The sequence below is a fragment of the Amblyraja radiata genome, chromosome 6 (genome assembly GCF_010909765.2).
Source record: "Amblyraja radiata isolate CabotCenter1 chromosome 6, sAmbRad1.1.pri, whole genome shotgun sequence".
Classification (NCBI taxonomy): domain Eukaryota; kingdom Metazoa; phylum Chordata; class Chondrichthyes; order Rajiformes; family Rajidae; genus Amblyraja; species Amblyraja radiata.
This window is the reverse complement of record NC_045961.1, coordinates 75,860,794-75,885,022: the sequence shown is the minus strand read 5'-3', so window position 1 is coordinate 75,885,022 and position 24,229 is coordinate 75,860,794. Positions and strand designations below refer to the sequence as shown.

Below are 24,229 nucleotides of genomic sequence, written 5' to 3'. Positions count from 1 at the left end.
GGGGAAAGGGAAACAAGATATAGAGACGGTAAATAGAACAAATGAATGAAAAATATGTGAAAAGCAACAATGATTAAAGTAAGGTGGAGCCCACAATGGTCCATTGTTGGCTGTGAGGTAGGTAACAACCAGTTATGCAGACAGTGAAACTCAATAGGACGACAGTGAAACTAGTACGACCACTAGGGTAGGGCAGGGACGAGGAGAGAGGAGATGCCAGGGTTACTTGAAGTTAGAGAAGCTTAGTGGCTAAACATACTACTGGCATGAAAGCTGATGATGGCAGCAAACACATATGTTGTTGAGTTACACAAAATTGCTGGAGGAACTCAGCGGGTGCAGCAGCATCTATGGAGCGAAGGAAATGGTTGAGTTTGAGTTGTTGTTGAGTTTCTGGTTCCTGATACATTGTGGAGCATTGGCCTGTGATACTTGGCTGGGGATCTGTGACAGATCCCCATTGTTTTAGGTATCAAAGGTGCCAATTTGGTTCCTGGACGTGCGAACAGGAAATAGGCAAGGAGCAAGTTGACAACTGGGAAACCAGGAAGAGACTGCCTGCTGCACAGGTCAAACATACCCTAAGTTGTCCCTTACGACAGACGTCATGTACAAATCAACATGCAAGCCCAGTACACGGGTCAGCTTAAGTTCCCAGAAAGATAGTTTAGTTTATTGTCTCGTGTACCGATGCACAGTGAAAAGCTTTTGTTGCGTGTTAACCAGTCAGTGGAAAGACAATGAATGATTACAATCGAGCTATTCACGGTGTACAAATACATGATAAAGCGAATAATGAGAATAACGTTTAGTGCACGTCATGCAAAGTCATGACTGGGGCAATTAAGCCCATTAAGAAGGTCGCCAAAGACCTATTTTAGTCAGCTGCTCTCGATGCCTGTAACTTACCCTAGCCCAACATGGGCTCCCGGAAGATTTAATGTCCTAAATGACGGGAGTTTGGAGAACTGACAAATGCTACCAGTTCTCCCCAACAGCTATTACCATAGGGACCAAATGTATAAACTGTATTGAACAATCTGTATAGCCTCCGAAAATGTCGGATGAATTTTTCGCACGGTTCATGCATTGTGTATATTTATTCCTTGGACAGGGGCCACATGAGTGGCACGGGTGGGGGACAGTTTTGTGGAATTTGAAAAATGTATAAACTGTATTGAACAATTTGTATAGCTTCCGAAAATGTCGGATGAATTTTTCGCACGGTTCACGCATTGTATATATTTATTACTTGAATAAAGTCTATTTTGAAATTAAAAAAAATATATATATATTACCATAGGGACCAGCAGAGAGTCCCTTGTATCCAGAGGGCAAGGAGCTCCGCCACCCCACCAAGGGTCCGTAGGGGGAGGAGTAGCTCTGCTGTCAGTGACCGAAGGACTGGTGACAGGATCTAGGGAGTGGGTAGGGACGAAGAAGGCCTGGTTGGGTTGCTCCTAGGCCAAGCTGGCCATCCGCAAATCATGGCGCCAGGTGGACGAGGGCTTTGCCCGAGCCAGATGTTTGCCCCTTTACCGGGGTTACGTCCATGCCCGGGTGGTGTTAGAGAGGGACATAGTTGTATAGTGGTTATTTGGTATATTTGTAAGGATTATAACATAGTTAGTTAAAAATTTGATGACTTGGTGATTTTGTACTATGGTGGTGGGTGTAGTTACCATGGCTTTTTTTTGTTTTGGTTTTTGTATCATGATTAAATACATTATTTTTGATACAAAAAAAAAAGAATAACAGCTATCCCCATATGGGAGGTACACATAAATGCTGGAGAAACTCAACGGGTGCAGTAGCGTCTATGGAGCGAAGGAAATAGGCAACGTTTCGGGCCAAAATTCTTCTTCAGACCCATGGGAACTAGTCACGACATATAGTTCATTGCACAACATATTGCACAGTAACACATCACTTTCGTTATGCTAAATATTAGTTCATAAACACATCTTTGCTTTAACAGTGAACCTTGGGCCACATTGCTGAGGCAACTCAATGCATTCGGAAAGAGGTGGAGTGGGGGAAGGGAGGTATCTGGACTAATTGGTCCAGGAGGCTGTCATATCCCTTGAAGTACTGTACACAATGGTTAGGAAGGAACTGCAGATGCCAGTTTACACCAAAGATAGGCACAAATACTGGAGTAACTCAGTGGGTGTCAGTGAGTAACTCAGTGGCTGCCTGCCCCGCAGTTACTCCAGCATTTTGTGTCTGTACAAATGGTTAGTTAGTCAACAAAGAAAACTGTGGCTACAAAGTAAGGCAAGTATGGGGATCCAGAAGGCAGCGTTGCAGTGTCCTCGGCCCTGGCACGTTCAAATAGGTATAGGGTTCTCATCCTCATGTTATCTTTTGCAATAGAAGGCAGTCATACAGCTCATCGGGATTATGCTGATTCAAAATGCAATCCCTATCGCCCAGAATAGAATAATCACGGGAGAATTAAATCCATATATAGACAGGGCAAACTACATTAGCAGGAATAATGGGGAGAACAAATACAATAGTGTATAAGAGATGGTTAAAACCGTTTTAAAAAAATCTGCATTGGGCACAAATACTGAACAGAAAAAGGTAGTCCAGTCACAGCCATGAAATTAAAGTACAGGATCAAAGAAAAGGATCTGTAATATAACTGAGAGTGGTTGCATTTTTGAATTCTGTATAGCACTGGGAAGGAAAGGGGAAGTGTAACTGGAGACTAGACTAGCAGGAAATATCAAAATAGATGCAAGAGGTATCATAGATATGTGAAAAGGAAAAGACCCGGGTTCGATCCTGACTACTGGTGCTGTCTCTACGGAGCTTGTATGTTCACCCTGTGACTGCATGGGTTTTCTCCGGGTGCTCCGGTTTCTTCCCACACTCCAAAGACTTTCAGATTTGTAGGTTAATTGGCTTCTGTAAAATTGTAAATTGTCCCTAGTATGTAGGATCGTGTTGGCGTACGGAGATCGCTGGTCGGTACGGACTCAGTGGACCGAAGGGCCTGTTTCCGCGTTGTATTGCTAAAGTTTAAAGCATGTGGTATGGGGGGCGTAATACAACGATGCAGATTGAGCATTGGTTAATGTAAAGAAATAGAGGTGGGAGATTTATACAGTTCATTCCATGCTGGAAAGTGGTGACACAGGCTTAGGTGCTGGGTTGATCATACATGTTCCTCATACTTTAGGCCAAGTATCTCAGAATGCCTCACAGACATGTTTAGTTTAGTTTATTATTGTCACGTATACCGAGATGCAATGAAAAACATTTCTTTGCATGCTATTCAGTCAAGGAATGGACTATACATGAATAAATCAAACCATCCACAGTGTGCAGATAAAGGACAAAGGAGACAACATTTAGTGCAAAGATATAACATTGAAGTCCAATTGAAGCTAGTTCAAAGGTCTCCAATTAGGTAGATGGGTGATCAGGACCACACTCTAGCCAATGAGAGGACCGTCCAATATTGAACATATATATATATATATATATATACTAGACCAAGGGAGGCCCGTTGGGTCCCGTCCGCTCAACGCGCGGTTGCGGGGGTGCGGCCTGCGACGTCACACACACACTAACCACCCCCACACACACTAACCACCCCCCTTGATATTATATTAATATTATTCATTGGCCCCTTTTACCCCATCCCCGCCCTATCCACTGACGCATAGCCCACACCTCGCAGGCGCATCTAGAGATGGGGGGGGGGGTAGAGAGAGAGGGGGCAAAAATAGAGAGAGCGAGGGGCTGAGAGAATGGGGCAGAGAAAGAGAGAGGGAGAGAGGGGGGTGAAGAGAGAGGGGGGTGGAGAGGGAGGGGAGGAGAGGGAAAGAGGGGGGAGGTGGAGAAGGGGGGGATGGGGGAGGGAGTAGAGAGGGGGAGGGGATGGAGGGGGAGGGGGGTGGGGAGGTGGAGGGGGGACGGGAGGGGAGGAAGGAGAGAGGTGGGGAGGGGGAGAGAGAGGGGAGAGGGAGAGGGGGGGAGATAGGGAGTGAGGGGAAGTTGGGGAGAGAGGGGGGTTGGAGAGGGGGAAAGGGGGGAGGGGGATGAGGGTGGAGAGAGGGGCAGGGGGGATGGGGGAGGGGAGGGGGGAGGGGGGGGTGGAGGGGAGGGGCAGGGGGAGAGAGTGGGAGAGAGGGAGGGGGAGGAGGGGAGAGGAGGGGAGAGAGAGTGAGAGGGCGGACTTCAACTCGACGAGCGGGCGGTGCGGACACTGAGCGGACGGGGCCGACTCCGAGCGGGTGGCGGGCCTCGGGAGCGCTCGGGACCCCAATCAAATGACTGTGTGTTCAGCGGCTTCAATCCAGAGCTTGGCAGGGGGGAGAGAAGGAGGAGGGAGGAGGGGGAGAGAGAGGGGGGAGATGGGGGAGTGAGAAGTGTGATGGGGGGAGTGAGAGTGAGAGGGCGGACTTGAACTCAGCGAGCGGGCGGCGCGGGCACTGAGCGGGCAGGGCCGACTGCGAGTGTGCGGCGGGCCTTGGGAGCACTCGGGACCTCGGGGGACCTCGGAAGACCAACCAAATTACTGCATGTTCTGCGGCTTCAATCCAGAGTCCAGGGAGGGGGGTGAGGGAGGCTGGGCTGCTGGCCGGGCTGGGCTGCGGGCGGGACAGGGCGCATGAGAGGGGCTGATGAGAATGTAGGCCAGGGGGATGGAGAGGTAGCTTCTGACCATGGCTGGGTCAATACCCTGGGATTGAAGCTAATAAACAAAGCTGTCTGATCTTGAAGGTAGCCTATGACCCTGAAATAAGGCTGATATGGAGCCCAACAACAGGCCTCTGGGCAGATGTGGGGAAGAAAATAACGGCTATGCACTCTCTTTCTCTCTCTCTCTCTCTCTCTCCCTCTCTCATTCTCAATGGCACATCTTCATTGGAAGAATAACTAACAATACAAAACAAAATCACAGAGGTATCTGTTTTAAAGCACACATTTTGATATGGTGTGCAATTAAAAAAATAAAATAAAGACTCGGTTTAAACTCAGATTTGTTCTCATCCTAAAAGTTCTTCTTCTGGCATAGAAATTTCTGTAGATTCAATAATATTCTGAGGAGTTCCTGCACCGTCGTCAAAATGGGAGGAAAATAAATCATGGTGCAGCCATGCTAAAGCCTTGTGGTGCGGTTAATAAAAGGTGGTCAATCAATAGGTACTGACAGTCAGTGCGACAATGTTAAATAAAGAGGACAAGAGACTACGGATGCTGGAATCTGGACCTCGAAAAATGTTTAAATGAAACTGTTTTTATGGAAATAGATGTTAGATTGTGAGGTATCATTATTGTGGGTTGCCTTAAAAATACAAGCACAACTGATGGGCAAATAGCAATAGAATTTCAGCTTCTTTTCATTTTAGTTCATTCATCTATCACACGTATTTACAAGAAACCCACTAATGGCTGCACTTGTTAGTCAACGAAGGGGTGTTGGGTCCTCAGATTAGAATGCAACATTGCACTGCAGCCTCTCATCGTCCTGAGCTCTTGTGTTGCAAAATAAAAATACACTGCAATGCCAGATACGTCTGTCCCCATCCCCACTGCTCCCTGGCCCTCCGTCCACCCCTATCTTGTGAAAAGCTCTCTGGTTGCATGCAAGAATGCATTGCTTTCCTGTCCTTTGTGTGAACAGGCTGTGCTCACCGCCAACTAAAATTGGCAAGCCCCAGATGGCAATCAGAGGTGACTGATGCAATCATAACTGCTGCAGGAAAATGTCAAGTCAAGCTGAAATGAATGACTTGCCGATCAATATAAGGTGACAGGCCATTGCACAAGGACCTGCCTTTCAACGATCCACAGCCGATAGATAATTTAATGAACTTACACTCGCTCGCCTCCCATTCAAAATGCCTGTTCCATACAGTGAATGGCTGTCACCTTGCAGTAGGCTTAAGAACACATAGAGCATGTCACCAAGCTGCTGAAGGATTTAATTTCTGATGAATAAAGTGAGAGGGAATATTGAGTCCTGCATGAAAAATCCTGTAGCAGAATTTATTGTATTGTTTAGTTTAATATTGTCGCATGTGCCGAGGTACAGTAAAGAGATTTTGTTTGAGTGCGAACCAGTCAAATAGATTATACATGAATATAATCAAACTATCCTCACTGCAGGACCACACTCCAGCTGATCAGTTGCCTAATAACAGCTGGGAAGAAACTGTTCCTGAATTTGGGGTATGCTTTGTCAAACTTCTGTACCTCTTGCCTGATGGGAGAGGTGGGGAAGATGGGGTAACCCAGGTTTATGCTGGTGGCTGTGCCGAGATGGCTAGAAGTATAGATGGAGTCAATTGAAGGGGGAGGGGGTGGGTTGTGTGATGGTCTGAGTTAATTCCACAACTCTCTGCATTTCCTTACAGTCTTAGATGGAGGTGTTCCCAAACCATGCAGTGAAGCATCCTGACGTTTTCTACGACGCATCTGTAGAAGCATTGGTGTAGAATTGAAAGCTTGTGGAGTGGTAGAGTGGTCGCAAACCAAATCTACACCCCCCCCCCCACCCCTCCCCTCCACGGTATTTGTGTCTGTCTTCAAGATTATTGATGTAAAGTATTACTTCTAATAATTTCCCCACCCCTTTACGCTCCCACATTGCACCTGGAGTCTTTTGGGATCGATAAAAATGATCAGGATTCTACAGACTTAGCCAATTAAAGTGTGAAGATGGGTCCCGACCCAAAAAGTGCATTCCCAGCACTTTATGTTTTGCTTAAGGTTCCAGCATCGACTGTTTCATATGCTTGCAGAGACTTGACTGAGACCAGAGAAACGATAAGCAGAAAGTCCAAACCACAAGAACCGCGTGAAGTTGATGCTGCCTGCGTGCTTCCATTGCCGGACTTAGTTGGAACCTGATTTAAAAGACTCACAGTTATCTGAAAGGCAAATTTCCTGGTTCTGCCTGGACCCTTTTTTGTTCCACCTGGATACAGCTGGTGAACAATTTATTTCCTTTGGCCCTTACCTCAGCTCCTGAAGTCCACTCTAAGTTTTTGATCACTAAACAAATGCAGCCACGCCCTGAGTGCCGACAGTAAGTTGTGAAGTTATCCCACCTTCAAGATCTGGCAGCCACCAGTTGCTGCCACAAGGTGATTGCTGAATGTTTCATGATGTTGCTGTTACACTTGGATCCACATTAAAGAGAGCAATTTATGAATTTGCACTATCAGCTCAGTGCTTCACCCATTTGGGGAATTCAGAGGGTAGAGGTTAATAGGTCCCAGGAACGTTTTATTGATTAAACTTTGAATCAAGAGCATAAATCCCTGAATTATCCTGACAAATATCCTCGCACGATGGAATATCTAGTCAACAAAATATCTTGGGCATTACATAATGAAACCACAGAAATTTATGACATTTATCCCATCTTGTCCATATTGGCTAACAAAAGAATTCCATCACATAATCTCATTCCCCAGCTCTGCAGCCTAATAGTTTATACGATCCAGTCATCATCGTTTTAAATCCACACAGGGTTTCTTCTCTTGCCACAATACTGGAGGAGTTTCAATCCTCCGTCGTCCTCTTTCTGCCAGTGGGTCTCAATACCGGGTGGCACGGTAGAGTTGCTACCTTACCACGCAAGAGATCCTGTCTACGGGAGCTTGTCTGGATGGAGTTTATACGTCCTCCCAGTGACCTGCGTGGGTTTTCTCTGGTTTCCTCCCACACCCTAATTGGCTTGGTATAATAGTGAATTGTCCCTAGTAGGTAGGATAGCATTAGTGTGTGGGGATTGCTGGTCGGCGCAAACTCGGTAGGCCAAAGGGCCCGTTTCTGCACCACTAAAAAACACCATTGAGTGTTACGCTGGCCTGTACCTATTCACTGATATGCATTCTCCTTGGAACAAAACCTGAAAGGCTGCCTTAACTACTTGGCAGGTTCACCAATGACTCTTGTGTAGTGCGAGCTCTTGTCTAATACTGACACACTGTTAGAGTTGCTGCCTTACAGCGCCAGGGACCCGGTTCTGATCCTGACTACGGGTGCTGTCTGTACGGAGTTTCTACGTTCTCCCTGTGACCAATTGGGCTCTTTCCTCCCACACTCCAAGGACATAGAGGTTTTTAGGTTCATTGGCTTCGGTAAAATTATAAATTGTCCCTGGTATGTAGGAGAGTGCTAGTGTATGGAGTGATCGCTGGTCAGTGTAGACCCGGTGGGCCGAAGGGCCTGTTTCATGCTGTATCTCTAAAGTCTAAAGATCTGACATGAGGACAACACTATGTGGTCGATCCATAATGCTCCCTGAAATCACAATAGGCAGCATATCAAATCGGTGTTAACCTCCAGGAGAGAAACTCATCAGTTCCATTGCCCTGCTCTTACCCCATGGTTGTGCACAACATTCTCTCTCATATGCCTACCTAATTCCCTTTGGAACGCACAGATTGATTCTATTCTGTGATTCTCGCAGATGGTGAATTACATATCTATATCACTCTCCAAGTGAAAACATTCTTCAAATATTCTTCTTTAAATGTCACCGTTAGCCCTAGTCACCGTTGTGCCCCTGGTCTTTAAGCCACCTGATAATGGGCAAAGTTCCATCGCCACCTCCCTCTAAACCATGGGACACAGGTCATGAGATCCTGGGGCTTTATCTCCTCTCTATATCCCATTAATTTCTCCATAACTATTTTTACAAATGATAATTTCCAAATTCATTGTTTTCCAATATTTTCTGTATTCTCTTTTGTGAGGTTCAATGTAAAATATTTCTTAATGTAGTTGCCGTTTCTTCATTTCTCTGTAATAGCATTGGGATCTTAGCCACATATTTCTAATTGTGCTGTGAATTCACCTATTTTCAGTGAATGCAGAATGCATTAGAGCCATCAGTTTTGTATTTTTTCCCTGGACATTTGACTCATTTATCTGGACATTTTAAACGTAGCATTTTATCAATCCATTAACTCTTCTTCCACCCCCCTCACCCCCACCCCCTCTCAATACATTCCTCCCCAAGTGCAATTGTCAATTGCGTATAACATGCCCACTCATTTTAAGAACAAAGGTGGTGACTCAAGGTTGCAGTTCACTAAATGACTGTGTGTTTTTTGAAGGGACTTTCTACCCTGAGAAAAAGTATGAAACTCATAAAATTAAATCTATGTGGCCAGAAAGGCATCCATAAATAAAAACGCCTTTGACTTGAAACGTTAACTTTGTTTCTCTTTCCATAGATGCTGCATGATTTGTTAAGCATTCCCAGCATTTTCCCCAGCATGGTATTCGAGTCCTTATGATTCTGCCAACTGATGACAGAAGCAGATGGCAACATTGGCTACTGGGGACACACAAGACTAGTTGTAGTTTCTACAGGTCCATTGTTGATGCCAGCCCATAAGCAAGATCACAAAACTATAGATTAGCCAATATTATTCCATTTTCTGTTGTTGCAAACACCATCTTTCAAGGACAGATTTATTGAGTCATCCACGGAAACATAAAGCAAGAAAAGAAAAGGCTGCACCCAAAAACTTGAAAACTGCATATCCAAAAGGCAGAGGCTGTCAATTCACAGATATTCTTCAGAGTAGATGGACACAAAATGCTGGAGTAACTCAGCGGGTCAAACAACATCTCTGGAGAAGGGGAATAGGTGACATTTCAGCCAAACCAGCATCAGCAAAACATCCCTACACGTTTTGATCTTCAAAGTAGTTTTGCATTGCCGAAATATTGTATTGGTTCTGATAAATGGCCTTTCATATTGCATACAAATCAATCTGTAGGACCATATTTGAAAAGTAAGGCATGGGTTAGATTCTCCAAGCAGTTTCACTCAGAGGGCCCACAGTCACATCCACAAGTATTGATGAATGTCTTCTTCCTACATTCATGATTCTTTTGCCATTGTCAACATTAAAAGCCACAAAAATGCAACTCCTGCTCTGAAGATGCGTGCTTTCATTTTTTTTGTCATCGCACAGCATGGGAACAGGCCCTTCATCCCAACTTTCCCATGCCAACCAAGATGCCCCATCTACACTGTAGGTGTTTAGCCCATAGGCCTCTAAACCTTTCCTATGCATGTACCTGTCCAAATGTCTTTTAAATATTGTTATAGTACGTGACTCAACTACCTCCTCTGACAGCTCGTTCCTTAGACCCATCATCCTGTGTGAAAAAGCTTCCCCACACATTCCTATTAAATCTTTCCTCTTTCACTTTAAACCTATGCCACTGGTTCTCAATTCCCCCACTCTGGGTAAAATACTATTTTATCTATTTCCCTCTAGATCTTATACACCTCTACACGATCACCCCTCATCCTCCTGCAGTCCAATAAATAAAGTTCTAGCCTGCCCAACCTCTCCCTGTAGCTCAGATCCTCAAGTCCTGGCAACATTCTTGTAAATCTTCTCTGCACTCTTTCCAGTTGAACAACATTTTCCCTACAGCAGTGTGACCAAAACTGAACACAGTACTCCAAATGTGGTCTCACCAGTGCATTGTACAACTGTAGCGTAATATTCTTCTATACAATACCCAAACTGATGAATGGCAATGTACTGAAACCTTCTTGACCACCCTATCTACCTGTGATGCCACGTTTAACAAACAATGTTCCTGCACTCCAAAATCCCTCAGCTCTATGACACTCCCCAGAGCCCTGTCTTTCACTGTGAATGTCCTGTATTGACAGGACAGTGAACAAGTCTAAAGAATCTTTTGTACAAAAGTTCAATTGTACAGTCAATGAAAAATGTAATCAGAAATACTGAGATATTGTAAATAAACTATTTTCAAGAAAACAAAGGGGCAGCACGTTGATGCAGCTCATCAAGCTGCTGCCTCACAGCTCCAGCGACCTCGGTTCAATCCTGACCTCAAATGTTACCTACGTGGAGTTTGCATGTTTTTCTGTGACTACATGGGTTTCCTCTAATTGCCTCGGTTTCTCCAATATCCCAAAAAATTACACTTTGGTAGGTTGATTAGCACTCTTTAGTTTAGTTTAGAGATATAGAGCGGAAACAGGCCCTTCGGCCCACCGAGTCCGCACCGAACAGCGCTCCCCGCACATTAACACTACCCTACACACACTAGGGACAATTTTACACTCATACCAAGCCAATTAACCTACAAACCTGTACATCTTTGGAATGTGGGAGGAAACGAAAGATCTCGGAGAAAACCCACGCAGGTCACGGGGAGAACGTACAAACTCCATACAGACAGCACCAGTAGTCGGGATCGAACCTGGGTCACTGCCCTGTAAGGCAGCAACTCTACCGCTGCATTGTGAATTGGTCCAGGAGAATAGTTGAATGGTAGAATATGGGGAGAGTTGATAGAAGGGCAAAACATGAGACTTCAGATGCTGGAATTGTGACAAAAAATAAATGTGCTGGAAGAACCCAGCAGACCAGGCAGCATCTGTCGAGGCAACAGATAGACAACTCTTTGGGTCAGGACCTGATGATGGAGTAGGGGGAGAAAACTGGAAAGGAGATGTAGGGGTGAAGCAAAACCTGGCCAGTGATAGGTGGAGGAAAGAACTGCAGATGCTGGTTTATACCGAAGATAGACACAAAGTGCTGGAATAACTCAGCTGGTCATGCATCATCTCTGGAGAAAAGAGGCTTAAGAAGGCACCTGGCCTGAAACTTCAGCCATCCTTTCCCTCCAGAGATGCTGCCTGACCTGCTGAGTTACTCCAGCACTTTGTGTCTATCTAATTGATAGGTGGATACAGGTATACGGGTTGTTTGGCAGATGGGTAGCGGCAGTAACAAAGTCTCGAGGAGAAAAAGAGACATAAGTGTGTCAGATAAGGAAAGAAGAGGAGTGAAGTGCAAAGCCTGAAAGAGGGATACATGTGGAAAGGGACAGGTGGGAGGGAAAAGAGGGGGCATAAAAGGGAAATGGGAACTGAGATCGAAGGTGAGGGGGGATGGTGGGGGAAATGAGCGTACAGAGGAGGTGAAAGCAGCAGGGTGACGGAGGGAAGTGGAAGATGGTGGGAGAAAAATGTGCAAACCAGGATTGGAGGGAGTGGGGATATTAGTTGATATTGGAATATTCAATGTTCATACCATTGGGCTGTTGTCCACCCAAGCAGAATAAGAGGTGCTGTTCCTTCCTTTTGCATGTAGTTGATGTAATGTTTGGAGAATAAAATGGTATGAGGGTAGGATCCATGTAAACAGTTCTGCGCTGGTCGGTGCAGACTCAGTCAGCCAAGGTGTTTTGGGCTGGACAACTCTGACTTTTCTAAATGTCAGCCCTCAGATTTCTGGAGGATGAAATTTTCTTGTTATGGAAGATTAGCTCTTGTTTCCCTTCGAAAACATCTCTCTTCACCGCATTGCTGAACTGAGCATGTCATTGCAAAGCTGCGCAGGGATAAACAACCGAGTTGTCTGGCGTAGTTGGAAGGGGCAGGTGGAGTTTAAAATGAGTTCAGCCATCAAAACATAAGTGAATGCTGAATTAATGAACAGCTGGACCATGATTTTGGAGAGCAGAGGGGAACAAATTACACTCCAAATAGAAATAGAAATGACACAATCTTGATTCAGAACTCAGCATCTCCCTCTAATATGTTATTAGGGATTTCATTTTTGACAATAACTTTGCAACTGCATTTTTTAAATATTTTAATTACTGTGGATAATAATAAGTCGTCTTGGTTATATATATTAGGAATCTCTCCTTCCCCTATTAATTCATTCATGACTCTCTGTAGAGCTGTGAAGGAGCCAGTGTGCCTTAAATAACATAACACATAGATAAGTCAGTATTAGTTCATTGTCTGCTCTTGAAAATGTACTTTAAAGAGGCTTATTTAAATAAAAATTACATTAAATCACTGAAAATTTATTACAGGATCTATATTTCATTGAAACTATTAAAAACAAATTCACAAGATTTTTTTTGCCTCTTTGGGCCTAGGCTTCCTCTCAGGGGAAGCATTCCCATTATCAAATTGTCCCTCAACTTATTTCCCATCCTTCTGTAACTTGTTCACCCTCATAAATACCCATCTGATGTATTCCCCTTTGATTTAGTTTAGTTTAGAAATACAGCGCAGAAACAGGCCTAAGATACAGCGCAGAAACAGGCCCATCGGCCCACCGAGTCTGCACTGACCAGCAATGCTCGCACACTAATCGTATCCTACACACACTAGAGACAATTTACAACTATACCAAGCCAATTAACCTACCAGACTGTATGTCTTTGGAGCGTGGGAGGAAACCGAAGTTCTCGGAGAAAACCCACGCAGTCATGGGGAGAACATACAAGCTCCGTACAGCCAATGCACCCGTAGCCAGGATCGAACCCGGGTCTCTGGCACTGTCAGCGCTGTAAGGCAGCAACTCTACTGCTGTGTCTCCGTGCCATGTTAAATGTTCACATTTTACTGCCCACATCCTTATCTCAGTTAATTATAAAGTGACTGCTGTCCAAGATGACGAAAACAAGCATGCAAGAGCACAGATTGATTTTTATTTCACAATGGGCCAGGGCAGCCTTAATTGTTGAACGTGTGTTGTAAAATAAAAATTTATAGAAGACATCAAGTTCTGCCACAAAAAGGAGTCTAGGGATTCCTTCCAAGTCTCCCACAATCCTCACCCCAAGCCCTAGTCCAATTTCAGATGGCATGACGACTAAACACAGGAGTGGCAATTGCTCACACTGATAATCTAATACAAAACAGGACGCATATTAATAAGTAATTAATAAGTTGTAAAATTACATGTACTGTAAATTCACCACATTTTTTTCAGCTTGAACATGTGCATAGTTTTGGTCGCCTAGTTACAGGAAGGAAATCGGAAAGGAAAGTTCACAGAAAAGATTCACAAGGATGTTACTGGGACTGGGTGGCTTCACTTAGGAGACTGGGGCCTGAGACTTATCGCCTGAAGCCTAAGAAGATAAGAAGATAAGATGGATGCTCACAGTCATTTTCCCAGGGAATGGGTGTCTAAAACTAAAGAATGTAGATTTACGGTGGAGGAGAAAGAGGACTTTAGATGCACCATGTTTCTTGCAGAGGGTTGCGGATATGTGGAACGAGCTGCCAGAAGAAGTGGTAGAGGTGGGAGACATATGGGCAATGGGACTAGTTCTGATAGGTAACTGGGTTGACATGGATGGGTTGGGCCAAAGGGCCTGTTTCCATGCTGTATAATCCTATAACTTCAAAATTTAAAAAATGAACAAAATTAAAATAGCTAATTTTCTTTGTGACCAAATTAATGTAACGAAATCATTTCCCAAGTTTCCATTTGTTACAAAGCAGCTTGTTGAGCCTTTGTAAATTTGAACACTTTTTTCAATTACTGTTCAATGATGTGTTTGCTGATTGAAGCCTGACTTGATGCCTACTGCAATATTCTGAAGTCTCCTGAGGGAATAATTGGGAGATGGGTCTTTGTTAGTTCAGTCGGAACGCTGTGTATTGACCTAGATATCAGGGCAAGTGAAATCCCTCCCTGAACCGCAAGTGTCAGCTGTGGTTCAGTGGGCAGCTCACTTGCCTCAGAGTAAAGGTTGTGGGCTTTCTTGAGAGACCCGAGCATTATATTCTCAGCTGACACTCTCCTGTAGTGCAATGGGAGTGCTGCGACGCATCTTTCATTGAAGGATGTAAACTGTGTGTTCCCGTCTGCAACCCAAATAAGATGTAAAATATCCCATGAAGTGAGGCAGGACCCTATCCCTGGTACCCTCGCTAAATGTAGTCTTTCAATTAACAACACCGAAACAGATGGCACATCGCGGTGGTGCGAGTTTATGAGATCTTGGCTGTGTGAAAATTGGCTGATATGTTTCCGACATGACAGAAGTGACTCCATGCCTAAAAGTACTTCATTGGTTGTGAAAAATAAAAAAAATTGCAGATGCTGGAAATCTGAAGTAAAAAGCAGAAAATGTTTGAACTACAAAATGTTAAACATGCCTGTGAAAGGAGGAACAGTCCTTCCATAAGCTAGGGTACTGTCAGATTCACATCTACCCCATTGTAGACATTGTCTATCGAACTGATGCGCTACAATGCTGGGAACTATATTCTGCAATCAAGTTTACACTTATTGTCACATGCACCAATTAGTACAGTGAAATTGGAGTTACCAAACAGCCATACGAATAAAACGAACACAACACACGATAGAATTTAACATAATCCCCTCACAGCGGAGAAGTGTGGGGGAAGGCAATAAAGTTCAGTCATCTTCTTCTTTGTTCACCCGTGGTCGGGGCCTTTTGAGCCCTCCGCAGTCGCCGCTATGGCGGCCCGATGTTCAGGCCATCTCGCCGGGATGATTGGAACTCCGACATATTCTCAGTGGCTTGGAGTTTCCGAATCGGCCACTTCTTACCGGAGACCGCGGCTCCCAAAGTCTAGAGGCCGACCAGGACTCCACGATGTTAAAGTCAGCGCCGCCCGCGGCTAGAAGCTCCACAACCACAGCTCCACGATGTTAAAGCAACAGGCCCATCACTCTGGAGCTTCAACACGGCGATCCCCGGTAAGGCATCGCCTGCTCCGCGATGGTAAATCAGTGTTGCGCCACTGCTGAAGCTCTGGTCGGTCTCCGGCAGGAAAGGCCCCGCCAATCCAGATGGTAGGCTGCGAGGGGGGGGCGAAGACGCGACTCGGAGAATAGTCGCATCCTCGACCAGGAAGTGACTGAGAAACGGTTTCCCCCTTACCCTCCCCACCTCCCCCACATAATAAGAAACCTCCAAAACATACTTTTAAACAGACTAAAAATAACAAAAAGACGAAAAAACAGACAGACTGTTGGCAGAGGCTGCCAGTCGTATGGCGCCCTGGTGGTCAATCTCTGTCTTCCGCTTTGCTTTACATATTGTTTTGGAGTTTGACTTAATTATATTGATATATAATATTTAATCTGATTTGGATAGCATGTAGAACAAAACTTTTTATTGTACCTCGTACATCTGACGATAATTGCAAACCTAGACCTAACCGATGGAACAATTACATCAAAGGCCGAGTCTTCGACCCAAGACCTGGCTTTTGCTCTTTTTTCCCCAAACCGCAGAGCTTTTTCCAGCATTCTCTCTCCATTGCTTGCAATATGTCTTGTTTTTTTTCCCCAAAAAGCACAAAACAAATAGTAATGAAAGAGTAAAGCAACAATTCATTTTGTCTAAGTCTGAAGAGGGATCTCGACACAAAACATCAACTAATCCTGAAGAAGGCTCTCGACCCGAATCATCACCTATTCCTTTTCTCCAGAAATACTGAGTTACCCCAGCATTTTGTTCTCGTTCACTAGTTATAGGAGTAGAATTAGACTATTCGGCCCATCAAGTCTACTGCGCCATTCATTCATGGTTTATCTCTGCCTCCTAATCCCATTTTCCTGCCTTCTCCCCATAACCCTTGACACCCGTTCTCATCAAGAAATCTCTGCCTTAAAAATATCCACTGACGGCCTCCACAGCCCTCTGTGGCAATGAGCTCCACAGATTAACTACCCTCTGACTAAAGAAGTTCCCCCTCACTTTTCTAAAAGAGTGCCCTTTAATTCTGAGGCTATGACCTCTGGTCCTAGACTCTCCCACCAGTGGAAACATCCTTTCCACATCCACTCTATCTCTGCCTTTCATTATTCTGTAAGTTTCAATGAGGTCCTCCCTCAACCTTCTAAAAGAAACTCTGGCCCAGTGCTGTAAAATGTTCATCAAATGCTAATTTTATGTCTAAATTCTTTTTGAAAGAGGAGTGTCCAGTCAGCCCCTCAAATCCATTTTGCCATTGAATTAAATCATGGCATCTCTGCATTACAACTTTACCTGCTGGATCCTCATTACGTTTCATTCTCTTATTCACATTTTTCAACAGCCTCAATGTTTTTGCTGGGGATGGAAGATTTTCCATTTGTTTGTGTTTGAAGAACTAATTTCATGCATAATGTCTACTTTGCCTGGCTTTGGTTCCAGCCTCTCTGGGACCCACCCAGTACACTATAAAGAACAGTGTACTTTGTATGCAGAACACTTTACCTATAAAAGGCTGCAGTAGTGGCTGATACCTTTTCTAAGCCACCCATTCTGACTAATAACCAGAGGGTAAGGGGGTAGTGAAGCTGCAACATGTTCGGCTGGGTGACTTCCTCAATCTGATATTCTTACGGGTTTCAGGAGTACAGGATGGTATCGGCAGAAGCCACTGTCTGCAATTTAAACCAGCTAAAGGTTCACACAAGGGACAGGAAATAAAAGTTGAACATGAACTGAGTCAAGAGATTTATTGCTCATTGGGATAATTGAGTTTGACTGAAACATTATAGCGGGACCCTTAATTTGTTTTAGTGTTGGATCAATCAGACCTTGCCGTTTTTAAAGTAATGCATAGTGCTTAAAGCAACTGTTATCCCCCCTGACCCTCCCTGTACAGATGCTGACACTCTTTGTATATTGTCACCAGTTCTAGTTCTTCTCCAGGGGGTAATTCATAAAGCAATATTCCTAAATTTAAATCGTAGAATTGCATCTGTTTACTGCACAGTTGGCATCTATTCAACCAGACAAAAATATTCTTTAGGTCCGTCCCACTTCTGAGCTCTTCATCCACAGCCCTGCACATTCCGATTCTTCAAACATTCATCTGAACACTTCCTAAAATGTGGTGACATTTTTCATCTCTCGCACCCATAATTTGCAGGCCCCCACGGCTCGATTCAAATAACCATATTAAGTGAAGTGCTCATTTCACAGTGTCACCAAACATAAAAGAAAAACAGATTTGCACTTCTAAAGCACTTGTCCCAAAATACTTTATACCCAAAGAAGTACTTCTGAAGTACAATCAATGTATTAATGTGGGAAACACAGCAGCCAATTTGTATACAGCAAGCTACCACAACATTTAGTTTAGTTTAGTTAAAACCCCTGTCTCACGGTGCGAGTCGACCCACGAGTGACCCCGAGTTTAAAACAAATTAAACTCGTGGTAATCACGTACAATTAACGTAGCGGGAACGTCGGAACTCGTGGACACAACTTAGCAACTCGTGGCGCTAACGGCAGGTAACGGGAAACATGTTTAAAGATTTCCACGAGTCACATTTACTCTTGAAGTTAAAATTTGAAACATTTAAACTCGTTGTAAGAACGTAGTAGCCCGTGAGTTTACCGTAGTGACTCTTGAGTCTACCGTGGGCACTCTTTAACTCAACGGGACAGGCAGCATCTCTGGAGAGAAGGAATGGGTGACAGGATGACGTTTCCAAAATTCTGCTGCGTCTTTGTGTTACTCCAGCACCGTGTGTTCACTTGTGTGTTGTCAACTAGCATCTGCCCTATTCTTATGTATTACATTATTTGTATCCGTGGCAGTTGATTGTCGCTCCCTTCAGTTTCCCAGGGGGTCGGGACGGGACTGGAGTTGGGAGGCAAAGGTTGGGGGGGGGGGGGGGGAGGAGGAAGGGGGGGGGGGGGCGAGGTGGGGTGACTTAGTACGGAAGACAAGTGTACGAGAGGTGTACTGACTGTGTGGGCAGACACTTTGGTAGTGATTGTCCATGGGGTTCACTGTCGAGGACTTCATAATGCAGTGATCATTATAAACAGAGCGATTAACCATGGAAAGTGGGGGAGACTTTTTTCTGAGTTGGACCCAGGAAACTGAAGCAGGCTCACGTAGACTTAATATTTTCATGAGGTTATTAACGACATATAAATGGATGGGAAGGGTTTATGGGCCACATGCAGGCAAATAGGACTACCCCAAGATGCCAACTTGGACGGCACGGCCAAGCTGGGCCGAAGGACCTGTTTCCGTGTTGTACAGCACCATGACTAAGGCCTATCCAGTGGGATTGACATTTGTATTTTTCCTTTCTAAAAGATGCAGTGTATTTTGGTGACGATTGCACACTGCAGACCAGAAGCGCCTTCAATACCCAGAGAGAAGGGATGGGCGGGTTAGGTGAGCAGGAGGGTGGGGTTGTTTACAGTTGCAGAGGGAGGGGACGGGTGGCTTGGTTGGCGGCAGCCTATGGTGTGTGTGTGTGTCCCCCCCCCGGTCCGGGGCCACGCTGGGAGAGAGCCCCCGAGCACCTGTCCCGGGGCGACTGGCCCCACTCCCCCTCCCTGCCCTCTCACCCACCCGCCAAGCCAGCCAGCCGGACCCCTCCTCGTTACAGCGGCGGAAACAACATTTCCAAGAGAATGGGACAGGGAGCTGGGGCAGCGCTGGGATGGGAGCAGGGCAGATGAAGTACACCAAAGGAACAAACAAGTTGATGGCTGCAAGGGACAGGCGGCAGAAGTCTTGTGCTCCAGCGATATAGACCGCTTTTCCCCCTGCTAATGCACACACAGAAAGAGAGAGATGAGAGCAGAGAATGATCCCAGCCTAACCTAAGAACCTTGTCACCCCAGACAGTTGACGCCTACGCACCCCCCCCCCCCCCCCACCCCACCCCAACCTCCTTTCACCTCAACTCACGCCTGGGCACCAAAGCAGCTCAGGAGGCGAGCCCTGAGCTCCGTCTCCCAACAATCTGATTCGCCGCCGCCGCCTCCTTGTTGCACAATGACAGCGAGTGCGGGGCCGAGATCCTGCCTAGTTTTTTTAAGTTATGAAATTGAATAACATTCAATACTGAATCAGAATATACTTACTGTATGAGATGCTGTCCAGCTCCTCTATTTGATACTTAAAACAGGCCTTCATTCACGGTTGGCTCAAGAGTAACTCGGGGGAGGAACTTGGTAACTCGGGGGAGGAACTTGGTGCATCGCAGAAATGAGAAGTAAACGGCAAACTTAGATATACACGTGGGAACTCGTTTAAACTCGTGAACATAAACTTGGAATCTCATAGACAACCACGAGTGTGATTTTTTCTTTTACTCGGGATCACTCGTGGATGGACTCGCACCGTGAGACAGGCCCATTGGTTTAGTTTATTGTCACGTGTACCGAGGTACGGTGAAAAGCTTGTTTGTTATATGCTATCCAGTCAACAGAAAGACTATACATGTAGTGTACAGATACAGGATAGAGGGAATAACGTTTAGTGCAAGATAAAAGTCCAGAAAAGTCAGATTAAAGATAGTCCTCCAATGTGGTCGATGGTACGATAGGACCGCTGCCTAGTTGGTGATAGGATGGTTCAGTTGCTTGATAACAGCTAGGAAGAAACTGTTCCTGAATCTGGAGGCGTGAGTTTACACACTTCTGTATCTCTTGCCTAATGGGAGAGGGGAAGAGAGGGTCTGGGGGTGAGGCTTGTCTTTGATTATACTCGTGGCCTTGCCAAGGCAGCGCATTGATTAAATAATCTATTTTTCTTGATGTAATATTAAGCAAGGGAAAAATATTAATCGTGTTCTTTCGAATTACACTTTGAGATTGTTTTCAGAGATAATCACTGACAGCACAACTAGGGTTGCCAACTTTCTCACTCCCAAATAAGGGACAAAAGGTCAAAATAAGGGACAAATTCCCAGTGGCAATTCATTGACCGACTCGGCCGTGGCTGGGTGAATGATGAGTTGGCCTGGGTGCTTGACTGCACACAAAGCCCAGCCAGCGGGCCAGCTGACGAGTTTTGTGCCGGCACCCCATCCAACACATGAACCGATGATCGGCCATGGGAAGGAGGGGTGGTGGCGTCGGCGGTAAGCGAAGGTCCGAAGGTCGGACAGCTGGCCCGGGCTGCCAACCGACGGGGCCATGGGTGAGGTGCTGCGGCTGCACTCCGTGAGCTACACTACGTCGGGACGGGTAAGGCAGGGCTGGACGCGGCACTCCGACCCGACAGTCCCCGCGACCCGAGTAGAAACAGTCAAATACAGGTCAAGGGCAGTCCCCTATGGGACAAACCAATTTAGCCCAAAATACGGGATGTCCCGGCTAATAATGGACAGTTGGCAACCCTAAGCATAACAGACCCTCGGTACCACACTAAGTTTTTGTACAAGCGTACAAACATACCCACGTTAGGATCAGCTGCACAAGCTTGCTCTGCCTTTCAATCAGACAGGGCTGGGACCAGATTGTAGTCTCAACTCTGCATTCCCATCCAGCCCTCGTGACCTATTTTATTCCTCCCTTACACATCAGGCAGCTATCTACCTCTGCCTTGAGAACAATGCTAGAAACGCCAAAAGATCATGATCCTCCAAGAGAGAGAGAGAGAGAGAGAAAATATAATTGTCTGCCTTAATGTCTGCCTCGACCTAAAAATCATCGTCTTCCTCTTATTTTTTTTTAAATAGTCCTTAATTCTAGATTTGCCTACAACAGGAAACATTCTCTCCACATCCATCCTGCACTGCACCACGTCTACCTCTGTAACATAAACCTGAATCCACCCTTCAAAATCTGATGTCTCAGACTGTATCCAACTCTGCCGCATATGACTGACAAGAACAAGAAAAATTGCTATCTGATTAGTTTTGCAACAATCACATACACACTCACCAACATGGCAACATTAATCCTGCTTCCAGTTTCAAGGTTTCTCAGAAGCACACCAGAACACGATGTTGAATGGATCAATAATCTTCATCGGTATGTGGGAGCTTTATAGCGTGAACATCACATATCAGTCAGCATGCTTGTAGCCTGCCCTTTGAAAACCACATGATCATAAGTTTCATCCTCGTCACCAATGCCAGCTGCTATAGTCGGGAGTTGAGAGAAAATGATTCTGTTCTTTAACAGGTTGTTTGACACCAGTTCTGATCTTCTATCTTGGGAAAGCTGAACAGCAAATCTACAGTGCTCCACCCCCACCTCCCTCCCCTTCCCACCCCCCCCCCCCCCCCCCCCCCCCCCCCCCCCCCCCGACTGCTTAAATGCACTTCTGTCTCAAAAAACACCATAATCAGCAGTTTGAACTGGTCTCAGTCTCACACCTCTGTAACCTAAATCAGCTCCTGCGCTCATTCATCAAGAGTCATCCTTTCCGTTTCAAGTCGGTTTGCTAAAATAATACATTTCGGCAGTATGAATGAAAGCGACTTACTCAGAATCTGGCTGAATCTGTGATAGTTCTCACTGTCAAATGCTCAGCAGACCAAGCAGCGTCTGTGGAAAAAGAAGCCAGATTCACATTTCAATTCAGAGCATGAAAAAAGTTAGCATGTATTGAGAAGCAGAGAAAGGAGAGGAGAGAATAAAAAGATCTGTGATTGGGCAAAATGCAGAAACGATTTAATGTAAAAAGGGAATGATGATGCGCAGTGAAAGAGGTCCATACATCTGCATCCCTTTCCCCATTTAATCTCCGCAATTTCCCACCCTTCATAGATCTTTCCCTTTCTTTTGACTTCTTCTCCTAAACCGTCCCTTTTCCTTGCACCGTTTAACTTTTCCCAGTTCTGATACAAGGTGTGTATGAAGGAACTGCAGATGCTGGTTTAAACCGAAGATAGACACAAAAAGCTGGAGTAGTTCCGTGGGACAAGCAGCATCTCTGGAGAGAAGGAATGGGTGACATTTCGGGTCGAGACCCTCATCAGACTAGTGTCATGCAAGGTCATTGATCCAAAGCATTAATGATGTCTTCCTCTCCACAGACTCTGACTGACCTCCGGAATATTTCCTTTGTTTTTTCCATGTAAAAGCTTCGAGTCCACCACCTCCCTTCCTACTTCTGGTAAAGGTCTCGGCGTGTCTTTAATTTCCTAATTGCCTGTCACATGAACGGCTCTGCTTGCTCTACTATGTGGCCCTCCCTTGCAGTTCCAAGGGAAGGATGTGTACTGCTGCCATGGCTTGTCGGATGAGGCACAAAATGAAATCTCAAAGACAGATTGTAAAATTGCTCGATTCAAAGATTATGGAAGCCATCTTGGTACACCACACAAAAAGAAAATCTAATTGAAACATATAAGATTGTTAAGGGTTTGGACACACTAGCGGCAGGAAACATGTTCCCTATCTTGGGGGAGTCCAGAAACAGGGGCCACAGTTTAAGAATAAGGAGTAAGCTGTCGGAAGGGAGAGTGTACGCTGGCGCGGTTTAGCTGCCGCTGCTCTCTCTTCACATTGTGTTTTTGATTTTTTTGTCTTTGGATCGAATTCTGTCTTTAATCTGTGTATTGGTGATGTCTTTATTATTTATTTTACTCCGACTATATGTTTTTTACTCTTGTTAAATTCTGTAAGGTGTCCTTGAGACTTTTGAAAGGCGCCCATAAATAAAATGTATTATTATTATTATTATTTAGAATGGAGACGAAGAAACACTTTTTGGGCGGTGGAGGCGGGTTCTCTTGATGCTTTCAAGAGAGAGCTAGACAGGGCTCTTAAAGATAGCGGAGTCAGGGGATATGGGGAGAAGGCAGGAACGGGGTATTGATTGGGGATGATCAGCCAAATCACATTGAATGGCGGTGCTGGCTCGAAGGGCCGAATGGCCTACTCCTGCACCTATTGTCTAGTTCTTAGTTTGGTTTTTGGGAACCTTACTGCCTAGTAACCTGTTATGTAAGCAAACACTTACTGTGTGGAGCTGCATAACCACAACCACAACAGAATATGTAACCATCGTATTCTAACAATATAATAACAAAAAAAACATATATATACTGAACTTTGTCTTGGTATTATATTGTTTACAGAATACTATGTTTACACATAGATACCAAATGTTAAATAATAAATGTCATTAATATAATGTTAACATTTATTGCATTTATCTTTAAGACTCATCTTTAAAACTGAACATGGACATTCATCTCCAATAATACCTCCTTACATGATCATCGTCAATTTTTGTTTTAGTGCTCTTCTCTGAAGCACCTTAATGTGTTTCTACATTATAATTGAAACCTTCTTGTTGAAAAGATGCAGCCAATATTTGTGAATAACCAGCAATTTAACCGATTAAATGACTGCAGTTATTGCCATTGTTACCATTAGGTTGTTTAAACAAGACTGGCAAAAAGCACATGGTTTCGTTTGTCAGTGGGTCTTAATTATATTTTCTTTTCTCAGATTGACTTCTTCAAAGATGCTGTAGATTGGAACTCACTGCACTGGGATTTGAACCAGTCAGTCTAGTGATCTGTGGAACCACAGAGGACAAATGATTCGGAAAACAGGGCACAAAATGAAAGAAGCAGATTAAACCTTTTGAGAACTGCACTTTAAAATGGGAAAATTACAATAGTGCCATTCAGTAATGAGGTCTATAGAGACCAAAAATAAATGTTTTCAAATCTCAGATATTTCCCCCACTTCC

The 24,229-nt window shown here is 44.9% G+C and overlaps 1 protein-coding gene across 3 annotated transcripts in view; it reads right to left on the bottom strand.

Annotated features, from left to right (window-relative positions):
* klf12 (Kruppel like factor 12) overlaps window positions 1–24,229 on the bottom strand; it is a 238,010-nt gene that overhangs the window by 142,098 nt on the left and 71,683 nt on the right. For 2 of the 3 annotated variants that reach the window (XM_033023014.1, XM_033023012.1), the window contains exon 2: window positions 22,007–22,068. The gene's annotated coding sequence lies outside the window, so the exon portion shown is untranslated. The remainder of the gene's footprint in view (window positions 1–22,006; window positions 22,069–24,229) is intronic. The other variant, XM_033023011.1, reaches the window with a different exon arrangement.